The sequence below is a fragment of the Rhipicephalus microplus genome, chromosome 10, assembly GCF_043290135.1.
Source record: "Rhipicephalus microplus isolate Deutch F79 chromosome 10, USDA_Rmic, whole genome shotgun sequence".
Classification (NCBI taxonomy): domain Eukaryota; kingdom Metazoa; phylum Arthropoda; class Arachnida; order Ixodida; family Ixodidae; genus Rhipicephalus; species Rhipicephalus microplus.
In genome coordinates this window covers 66,956,360-66,966,534 of record NC_134709.1, presented here as the reverse complement: position 1 = coordinate 66,966,534, position 10,175 = coordinate 66,956,360, and the positions used below count along the sequence as shown (strand labels likewise).

Genomic DNA, 10,175 nt, shown 5'->3' with positions numbered 1-10,175 from the left:
TGAACATCCTTACCGACGCCCATTACCCTGTACATTAATATTACTGCATTAAACAATATTGAATGAATCCTATAAAAACGTCTACGTATTGGTATTGCCCCTTTTGATGCGGTTTCCTGTGCAAGCAATTTGTTGGCATTGGCGAACATGAGCGAATTTCTCCTTGAACATCTGCAGTGCCGTATCCGGACTGCGTATAGGAACAACGACGTGAAAAATGCCGCATTTGTTGCACTTGTAATAGGCAAGCACCAAGGCGTGTCTAGAGTACGTATCGTGCTATCTACATAAATCGTATATGAATACGTAAGCTTACATTTATTTTATATGACCTGGTGGCGCGATGGCTAACTTCTTTTGAGACACCAAACATAGCTTCCGCGTTGTAGACTTTCCTTGCATTGAGGGCGTGATTTGGTGTCATAGAATATGACCCACTTACCAAGAAATAGTCTTTCAATGGCTGCCGTGTTGCTGTGGTATGATCAGCACTGGTATTAGCTCGCCGATAACGCTACCCGATGTGTCTATGACGGAGTTCCCACACGGTTCATACTCCTCTCATGTGTCGACGCTGCTAGAGAACTTCGTCACGTCGTGTAAAATGCGACGCTTACGCATTGAAATACTCAACTGAACTCCAGTAGTCACCCGCCCAACCTCGAATCGTTACCCTTGACTACACCTGCCATCAAAGACTTCACAACGCAATGCTACAGTGTTGTGTCTGCTGTGGGTGGTGTTGCGTTGACCAACTTATTTAGCTACCGCATTGGTGTGGCTGACTCGCTCAAATGTGATACCTGAAACTGTGTAGAAACTCTTGACTATGTCTTGTGCCACTGTTGCGACTTCTAGCAACATCGCCGGGCTCTCCAGTGCACCTTGAGAAGACTGGATCATCGGCCCTTCACTCAATAAAATATTTCGGGTGCATGGTCTCATCATCAGCCCAGAAAGCCACATGAGCTCTTCTATGCAGTTATTGAAGGCAGCTTATATCACTGAGCGACCAACTGTGAAACCGCGAAACCCTGCACCGTGGGTGTGGTATGCAGTGTCTCTTATTTTCTTTCTTTCTTTTACACCCATATTTCCCTCTCCTTGTGGGTAGGACAGCAGACTTGACGCAGTCTAGTTAGCGTTCCTACTTTTCTCATATTGCTTCACTCTTTCTCCATATGAAACCTGCTTTTATTAATCTTGCGGATCCGTATTATATGCATAGTTCATTGCGAGCTTTAAAGTGCTCACTATATTGCACCTCATAATTATTCGATGCTATATTTTAGTTTAAAACTTTGGAGGATGCTTGAGCTTCACTGTCAAGAGCAGATCGCGATAGCGCAATCGGGCTTCATGCTCATTGCCTTCTGGGCTTCTAGCTTGCTTCGGTTTTCAGCGCCTGCCTGAACCATGCCCATAAGATAATTAATATTGTTGATGTTTAAGAGCCATCACATATTATGAGAGATTATGCAGCAGAGGGTTCTCGAAGTTTCGGCCTACTGGGTTATTTAATGTGCTCCCAAATCTAACCACAGGGGCCTCAAGGATTTTCGCCTCCATCGAAAATGCGCCCTCCGCCGCTACACTTTTGATCCCGCGACACCCGTGGGTCAGCAGCCGTGTGCCTTTGCCACTAGGTGTACACGCATCCCGAAGAAGTGCGGCCACTAGCGTGGGTCCGGTCTTAGCGAGCCGCAGGGCACGCGTTAACCGTCGCCGTGGCGAGAACACGATACTGCTCAAGGTCGCAACACTTTATTGTCTGTGGCAACACCAAACGCAGTACAGCCCGTTGCAAAGGCGTGGCGGGAAAGCAAATGGGCTTATCCACGCCACGGGCATAAAAGTACTACACAGGGTGCCACGAGCACGTCTCCGCGGTAAAGGTGATCCACGGAGACACTGGGACCAACGCCCGGTTTCTCGAGCAAGGGCAAAGGCGCTCGCGTTGGCTTCGGAGGGAGACGGGTCGGCGTAGCCAGGCCACGCACTAGGACACCGTACCGCCCTTCGGCCGAGCGTACGCAGAGGGGCAACAACGGGTGAGCGTTCGCCTCGGGCGCGAGGCGCCGTCAACGAAGTCCGACGAGCCCCGAGCGACGGGAGTCGACGGACGGAAAAGATTGCGTGGCTCACCGTTAGCTGTCCCGTAGAGTATCTGCCCACTCGCGACGCAGCACGCGAAAACATCTCGGGAGACTCCGCGCGCAGCGCCACAGTCAACATCCGCTACCGGGTGAGGGGGTTTAACGCACTCCGCTCTCCCAGTGCGGCAGACAGCGGAGGAGGGGAGACATGTCGGGACATGACAACGGCAGAAAAGGCGGGAAAACCTGCGCAAAGTCAGCGGGCTAGCCTCAATTCCCACATGCTTTTGTGGCTGGTGATGAGAAAATATATCTGAGTGCTTTGTAATGGGTGGTACTTTAAAGGGGCCCTAAAGCACTTTTTCAAGTAACCTTGCAGTGGAATCATTAAAAGAGCTCATTGCCTCAGGAATTAAACCCTAAAAAGCTTTTATGGAATCACCCACTACGTGCGGAGTTACGAAAATTTGTCGCATGCTGTGATCCTTCTCTCTCTTCGAGAAAAGCGCTGGAAGCTAAGCAGAGAGAGATGGCATGGGAAAAGAAAATACGTCACGCGTGCCCCGTCCCTTGAGCAATTTTTCTTTTTTTCTTCCAATACGCGGCTTTCTCAGGGTCATCGCGCATGTGCGCGTGGACAAGTCGTGGCCTCCCGTGATGGTCGCAGTATTGACTGAGCACGCTATGTTAAAATCAGCCAATGGACTGATAGACGGACTTCTACGAGTTATTTTTGAGCGTCTTCCGTTATTTCTTGAGAGAAGAGAAAGCAATCTTTTGCCGATTTTGATAATTTATTTTGAATTCCGGACGACGTGCTGCGCTATAATACTTGGCTCGCGTGTTCTCCGGAGCTTCGACTACCGATCGACAGCGTTTTCTCACCATGCCCAAAAAGTGTTGCAGAGACCCTTTAAAACATCCACGCGTAGCTCAATTAACATGTTTGGATACATGGCACGATTCTACGCTTTTACTTAGCTGTACAATACATCGTGTCTTAAGAAGACTTGCTCCACTACATGATATTCGTAGTGTTTGTTTTTCAAAGCTGTTTAAAATTGTGTATGGCTTTGGTAGAACACTCGCTTGCCAAGCAGGTGGTCTGGGTTCAATCCTCACTTGGATCCAGAAACGTTTCTCGATTTATTTGCTTCTTTCTCGATTGTTTTGGTCACAGAAACGATGCTTATTTTCGCTGATAACTAATAACGCTGACGCTGTAACTTCTGCGAAACGAACTCTTTACCGCTATCGCATTGTAAATAAATGTGGCTTTAGTTAGTGTAACCAGATGTTCAAATATGGGTGTGTTGGTAACTTGCCGCTTATTTGAAAAAAAAAAAACGAGGAACAAGAATTCGTACCTCTTTTAGAGCAACGTTTATAACACAGGCCTGGTAGCAGGGCAAACATAGCGTTCTACCTTCCCTTGCAGACATATACATACTGGGAGCATGCTACGAAAAAAAAAAATCATGAAACCGTTTGTAGCAAATGCTAAGAAGAAATTTTATGTGAGATTTTTGAGGGCAATGCTTCTTATAAAAATAAATATTGCGAGATTCAGACCTGGCACGACGACCACCTCGAAAAGAAAGTTGGCAAAATTTAATATGCAGGACTCCGCCCAACTGATACGGCACAAGAAGCTCAGCGTTCGTGCTGAAGTACTTTGCGTGCGGTCCAGCGAAACCAGAACAGGGTGTGAAAATTGCGTAATTTCACGCGGTGTCAATCAGCGCTGATAGCTTCTTTTTGCTCGTCTCATTACGCACGCTGTTGAGAGAAAAGTGCGACGCCTGGAGTGTTGCAGAAGGCGCCCGTCATCATGCGAGTGCTTTTAGAGGCACGCATCAAACAAAGTTGTGTTTTTGCTTTTCAGTGTCTAGTAAGTGTTGCATTCATCCAAAAATTTGCATCTATGCATAATCATAACGTAGGCTGTGGAATAGGAAAGCAAACGTGGCAGTCATCTGACCTAAAGACATTCACCCGAAGGTCAGGCAAATGCATCATTTTATTCCTAGAACTAAAAGGGGACCTGTTTCTCATACCTTTGTCGATTTATTTATTATTGATGATATTTTACAAGTGCGGATTTTTATTGTCTTTTTAGTTGGCCTTTCTTTTCCTCCCTGTTCCTTCCTTCTTTGGGTCCTTTTTTCCGCCTCTTTTGTTCAGGGCCACATACTAATATGTGTTCATAAGTTCCATATATGGTGCATTTTATTCCATCCATACCGTTTTTTAAAAGTCCAGTTGTCTCGTTTTCGTATAATCCAATAGGTAAAGCATGACTTTTGGGGTAGTCTCCTCTTACTACTCTTAGCGTATAAGCCAACCATCCTTTGAAGTCGACTTCGGCACTGAATGGGCATTTCTGAAACAGACAAAATGTAACTTCATAAATAGCTTTCCTATTTAAAACCTCAGATATAACCAAGGTGGAATAAATAGAATCAATTTTCACGAATTCCTCAAAAGCTTCGGGCATTGTGTCGTATTCGAAACATTTAAAGACGTTCTCTGTCATCCTTCACTGCCAGAAGTGGATTTAAAAAAAAATATTTTGAATCCTCTGTTCTCAATGTAACGTCTAACGTGCCCCAAGGCTCTGCTACTCTTTGTGATTTACATATGTGACTTAGCACGTACCAGTCCGGTTAGAATCCGCATGTACGCTGATGATTATTTTGTTATATGCATAGGTGGGCGAAAATTGTGGAGCTCACTCAGAGTCACTGAGGAGGTATATCTTGTGCTTATTGCTCACTTGGACTCAGGCTCACCAATATTTTTCTGAGCCAGACTCAATCGGACCCACACTAACAAAAAATTTCTTCAACCGAACTCAAGCTCAAGAAAATGTTACTGACCCGGATTCACTCATACTCAGACTCACGACTCGATCTTAGTCTGAGTCCAAATGAGTTAACTCATGAGTGAGTTCACCGGCTGTATAGTACTATGAGATTAAAGCTCCTAATCATGAAATCTCCGTAGTGAATTATTAACATAAACTCAATCGTGGTATGACACTTGGCAGATGCACATTCACTTAGAAAAACTGTCTAAATGGCATTTATAAAGTGGTCTTTGCCTAGTTTAAACTAATAGTTTAGTGGTTCACATTTATCAAATGTGTCCTAATGTGCATACCTAGATTTTGCATTCACTTATAATCTGTCTTGGCCCTATCGCATTGAACGTGCAAACAGGTGTTGAAAAGGCTATAGGGTAACTGCTGCGCACCCTACATCCGGCCCCTTCTAACGAAAGACTGCTTATTTGGCTCGTCCGCTGCCCAAGGACGGCTCTGAGATATGGAACCCTCGCAAAGTACGTGACATTAGTGCAGCCTGTTCAGAAGGAAGCCATGTGCTTGATATATTCTCACTGCAATATGTCTTCCTCATCTAGTGTCTATTTTTATTGAGTTCAGTCTTTCTGCTTGTCATCACCTCGAACATTTGAACTATTTTTATATTCTGATTCACTCTCCATAACTTCCGTTACTATGCCACTACATCACACCCCCTAAACCAACATCCAGTGAACATCATCAGATGTCGAAGGAAGAGGAACAGAGAGGAAATAAAAGGCAGGGAGTTGAAGATCATCGAACTATTGTGTACGATCATCATTGTCATCCTTTTATAATTGAGTTATCAAACACAGTTTTTCAGTCCCCACTATTGAAACATGAAATAAGATGAGCCACGAGAAAATGCTGGCCCTTCTCAAAGACGGTCATACATACGCTAATGTAGCTTACGACGCTACAAACTGCACGCCAAGCTTCAAAAATTGTCAGTCGGTATGTGTGAGTTGGTTGCTACGCACTACGCTGCTCTTTATTACCGGCTTGGTGGCCGCGTCGTTGGCCACGGTGAATAGGACATAGTCCTGGCATCTGTCCCTGATGACTCAGTGTGAGATACCGACGCAGAGCCCGAGGCGGCAAGCGGTGAGCGAGGTTTCTGCCGTGTATACGTACCAGGACACGTTGGGAAAATGCCTGCTGGTGAATAGTTCAACCTACAAAGGCAGCCTCGAGGTTATTTCCTTCCTGAGCTAAATGCTCGGAAGTGGTCCAGTTAGACTAGATGGTCGTAGAAACGTGATAGTAAATGCGTGTAAAAACAGCTATGAGGTCGTTGCTTTACTGGAGCAAAACTGCTGCCACATGCCTTCGTATATATACTACACCGTGGCATCATTGCGAAGACGGTATATGGTAACGCACCAATTTTATTTTTTAAAGATGATAGCCTTTCTTGGGGACCTTCAAAGCAAAACTTTTGGTCTGTCTGTCTGTCTGTCTGTCTGTCTGTCTGTCTGTCTGTCTGTCTGTCTGTCTGTCTGTACATTTGTCTGTCTGCCCTTAACGGTACCTTAAACGACACTAAAGTGGCCAAACGATACTATAAATGGCCGACCCTATCCGCAGCGCCCACCAATATTGCTCAAAGTTCAGCGTTCATACTTGTGCGCTTGCCTAATTAAAAAGCAATTAATGCAGATATATTCGATACCATAACAACACGTCAATATTATGTATTTGTACTTCTTACTAGAAAAGGCATATATAAGTAATTCTGAGGACCGTAGCGTTTATCACGCTGCGCTGACCATGCAACGCTTGCACGAAAAGGCAAGTGTTTCCGATGCTTTGCTTTGAAGACACGGTGGTGGCACCTACCCGTCGCCTTGCGTTCTACACCTCATAACCTCAGAGACGGGTGCACACGCCGTGCGCTTCGTTTTCCAATATAACTTCCAGATAGCGCTCGTGTCTCACGTGTGACGGGACTTCATGCGCTCATTCGCCTCCGCTGCACGTTCGAGGCACTCTAACGCAGCGCCTTCAGAATACCATTCCCCGATTTTCTTGCGCAGAACATCAAATAACGTTTTCTTCACTCTCTCCAAACGCAAGACTATCGTGTTTCGACGACATTTGCAGTGTAACATGCAGACACGAGGCCAATTTTTTCCCAAAGCTCTCTAGCTCCGAGAGAATGTGCGGTCGCCATTCGATTGTTAGCGTAGCACTGGAAGCCATGCAACATTGGTAGTTCGAAGGCACCTGGCGATCACGACGGCAGGCAAAACGGCAGAGAATTACAACGCCAAGCAGTAGATATCCAGTTTGTACGAATGCAATAAAAGCGGAGGCAACAATAAAACCACAGCTGAAGTTAACCAAAATTTACAATTTTATCGCAAGTGTGCATTTGTAGTGTCCACTTATTTGTTGTGAATTTAGATAGCAAGCACTGCAACTGCAATTGCCGCTGCAGTGACATTACCCCTGCCGTTACAAAGCAGTTTGAAGACAAGTGACGGAACTCTGGTAGAATACCGGACTGCCACGCAGAATGTTTGGGTTCAATTTCGGCAGACTTTTATTCTTTGCATTTGTCGGGTAAATGCTGCGGAAATCAGGTTTCATTAACGCATTCAGAATTACCAATGTTTGTTCTCCCCGTCCTTGGGTAGATATAAACTGCGGATAACCTGCGCGGCGCATACCCACATACGTGGCCCATGCATCACGGGTATGTACCGCACGCGAAAAGATCTTCACATCATCCAGGTGGTGATCCGACGCTCATATTAGTCACACCTTCTTAACCTTCCAAGTCAATTTGGTCTACGCCATGTTCAGGAGGCTGTCACGAAAGCACCTAGACGCAGGTCGCGAAATAGATAGATAGATAGATAGATAGATAGATAGATAGATAGATAGATAGATAGATAGATAGATACACAGATCGAAACTATCATCGTACCTTTTTGATCGCTAAAAATACGGGTAATTTATTAGCAACCAAGCAGGCAAATTTTTATAACACGTCGTTAGTGCATGCAACAGGTATCTCTCTCACCTCTCACTGCTGGCCTTCCACAGCTTTTTTTTTTTTATTCACGTACTGCATAGCGGGTGGCATCTGACTCTTGGCAGTATAAGGTTAAATGTTCAATAAATATTACATTATTATTTATTATAATGAAGACAGAACAAGAACTTACACGAAGGTAGATATGGTGGCCTGAGATTTAAAGTGCTTTGGCCTGTTAGTATACGCAGCGGAATGGGTACATGGCGCAGAAACAGTAATGAACAGCGATGGTGAGTTAGGGAGGAAGACAACATAGTTGCTACACGTTGGGACAAATATCAAGACGTGCCTCCAACACAGTGACTTGTAGGAAGGCTACAACCACTTTTATAACCATAGTTTCGCTGCTGGCGGTCGGCCAATGACCTAATACAAACTCATCGGTTAATGATCCATTATGAAAACGTGCAGTCGAGGCACTAAGTTTCTGACATTCCCCTGTGTACGCTAGAGGGGCGTAAAATATATGCTCAATTGTTTCTGACGACACAGGTCACCATTGCCATGTATCAATATGGGCATAGTTCTCGTCTACAGATATATAACAATTAATCAACTGCGTATTGCTTTATACTGTATAGCCTAGTCCTCGGCCTACAGACCAACTTCAAGTGCTGTAAAATTTTGGCAGCAGGTAGGTTTATTTCTTTAGGAGATATTCGTAATGGAGTATTGTTTAATTGTGCTGTATTACGCCAAGCTACCGTGTGAACTTATCTTGTACATAGTACATCTAATAGAATTATTACTTTTAGCCGGTGACGTAGAATCCAGCACGGGTCCCGGTACACCGGAAATTTCAAGCCTACTAGAATAACGCTTATGTGACTTCAAAGAAGTAAAGGAAGAGTGCCGGTACGCATTGGACGATCAGCAAGAACCACAACCTTAGACAAAACATTTCGTCTTTCACGGAAATTGTCGGTAACACACGCAAAGTCGTTTGAACACCAGCCCTACGATTGGATGACCATGAAAATCACTCCAGACGATCACATTTAATAGTGTATAGCATGCAAGAAGAAGTAAAAAAAAAAAACGAAGATGTTGCTCTACCCGCAATAACGACAATGCAATAAAAGAAGTCGTTAGACTTGAAGTTGGAAGCATCAGGTGCATTCACCAACTAGTCAGGCCAGATATCTGTAAAAGAAATGGCCAGCAATTCTGAAAAATATTTACTGTAGAGACAAAAGATGAATTTGGGAAAAACTGTTCCAAACTGAAGGAGTCAAGTTTTTTTTTTATTTCAAGAGATTTTTTCAGCATGGGTGCGATTTTTGTGAAAAATATAGCGGGAAGCTGCCAAAGCAAAAAAAAAAAAGAATCCGCTGACAAGATCCTTTATGATAACGAGCGAATAAAATAACATGTGTTCTTCTGGGACGAAGATATTAATGGCAATCTACTTCTCCAAGCCAGCATTTCTGCAAAATTTACATGTCACTTGTAAATCGCTTATCTATAAAAAAGTGTACTTGAAGCTTTGCTTGTCACGTTTGAACCAGATATTGTAACGCTAGCAAAAACTTGGCTAACAGCAAAGGATAAAGATCATGAGATAGCTCCTCCCAACAACGCTAGCATTCGGAAAGATCACATACGCAGGGCGGAGGGGAGGTGATTCTAGATAAAAAAGAAATTCTATTTCTAGCATTGCTCTATGTTTCGAGCGATGACGCTATCTTTTCGTAAACTGAGCTGTGAATAATGAACGGTAATCCTACTCTGCACACATGAACGTCCTACGTACAACCTTAATTCTATGCACCGATTGCACGAGTAGACGCAGCAACGTGCCTTGTTATCCAGTATTATAATCGCATGCAATTTTTAACGCTCACTAAGTGAACTGCCAGACAATACAGTGTCATTCACACTGTGTGGATGTGTAATTGCGTTTTACGCCATCGTTGAAGCTTACTCAAGTAGAAACGGAACCTAGACGTGTGCAGTGTACAAGCATCCACCTGTTTTATATTTCATTTAATATTTATTAGCCATCACTACATAAGCGAAGAAACTAAATACAGCCTACTAGATGGTATTTGTGGCAACGATATCACATTTTACACAATACTTCTTCACGATACTATTATCCCTCGAAGAGTCACTTACTCTAACTACAATAAAGTTAACAGTGCTAATATATCTAATTACGTAACTGATG

At 44.1% G+C, this 10,175-nt stretch overlaps 1 long non-coding RNA gene across 1 annotated transcript; it reads right to left on the bottom strand.

Annotated features, from left to right (window-relative positions):
* Window positions 1-4,143: 4,143 nt before the first annotated feature.
* On the bottom strand, window positions 4,144-8,602 carry LOC142774437 (uncharacterized). The gene is made up of 2 exons (XR_012886398.1): window positions 8,136-8,602; window positions 4,144-4,479 (listed from the first exon to the last, which is right to left on the bottom strand). It is a non-coding gene; the product is annotated as an uncharacterized LOC142774437 (long non-coding RNA).
* Between the last annotated feature and the right edge of the window lie 1,573 nt (window positions 8,603-10,175).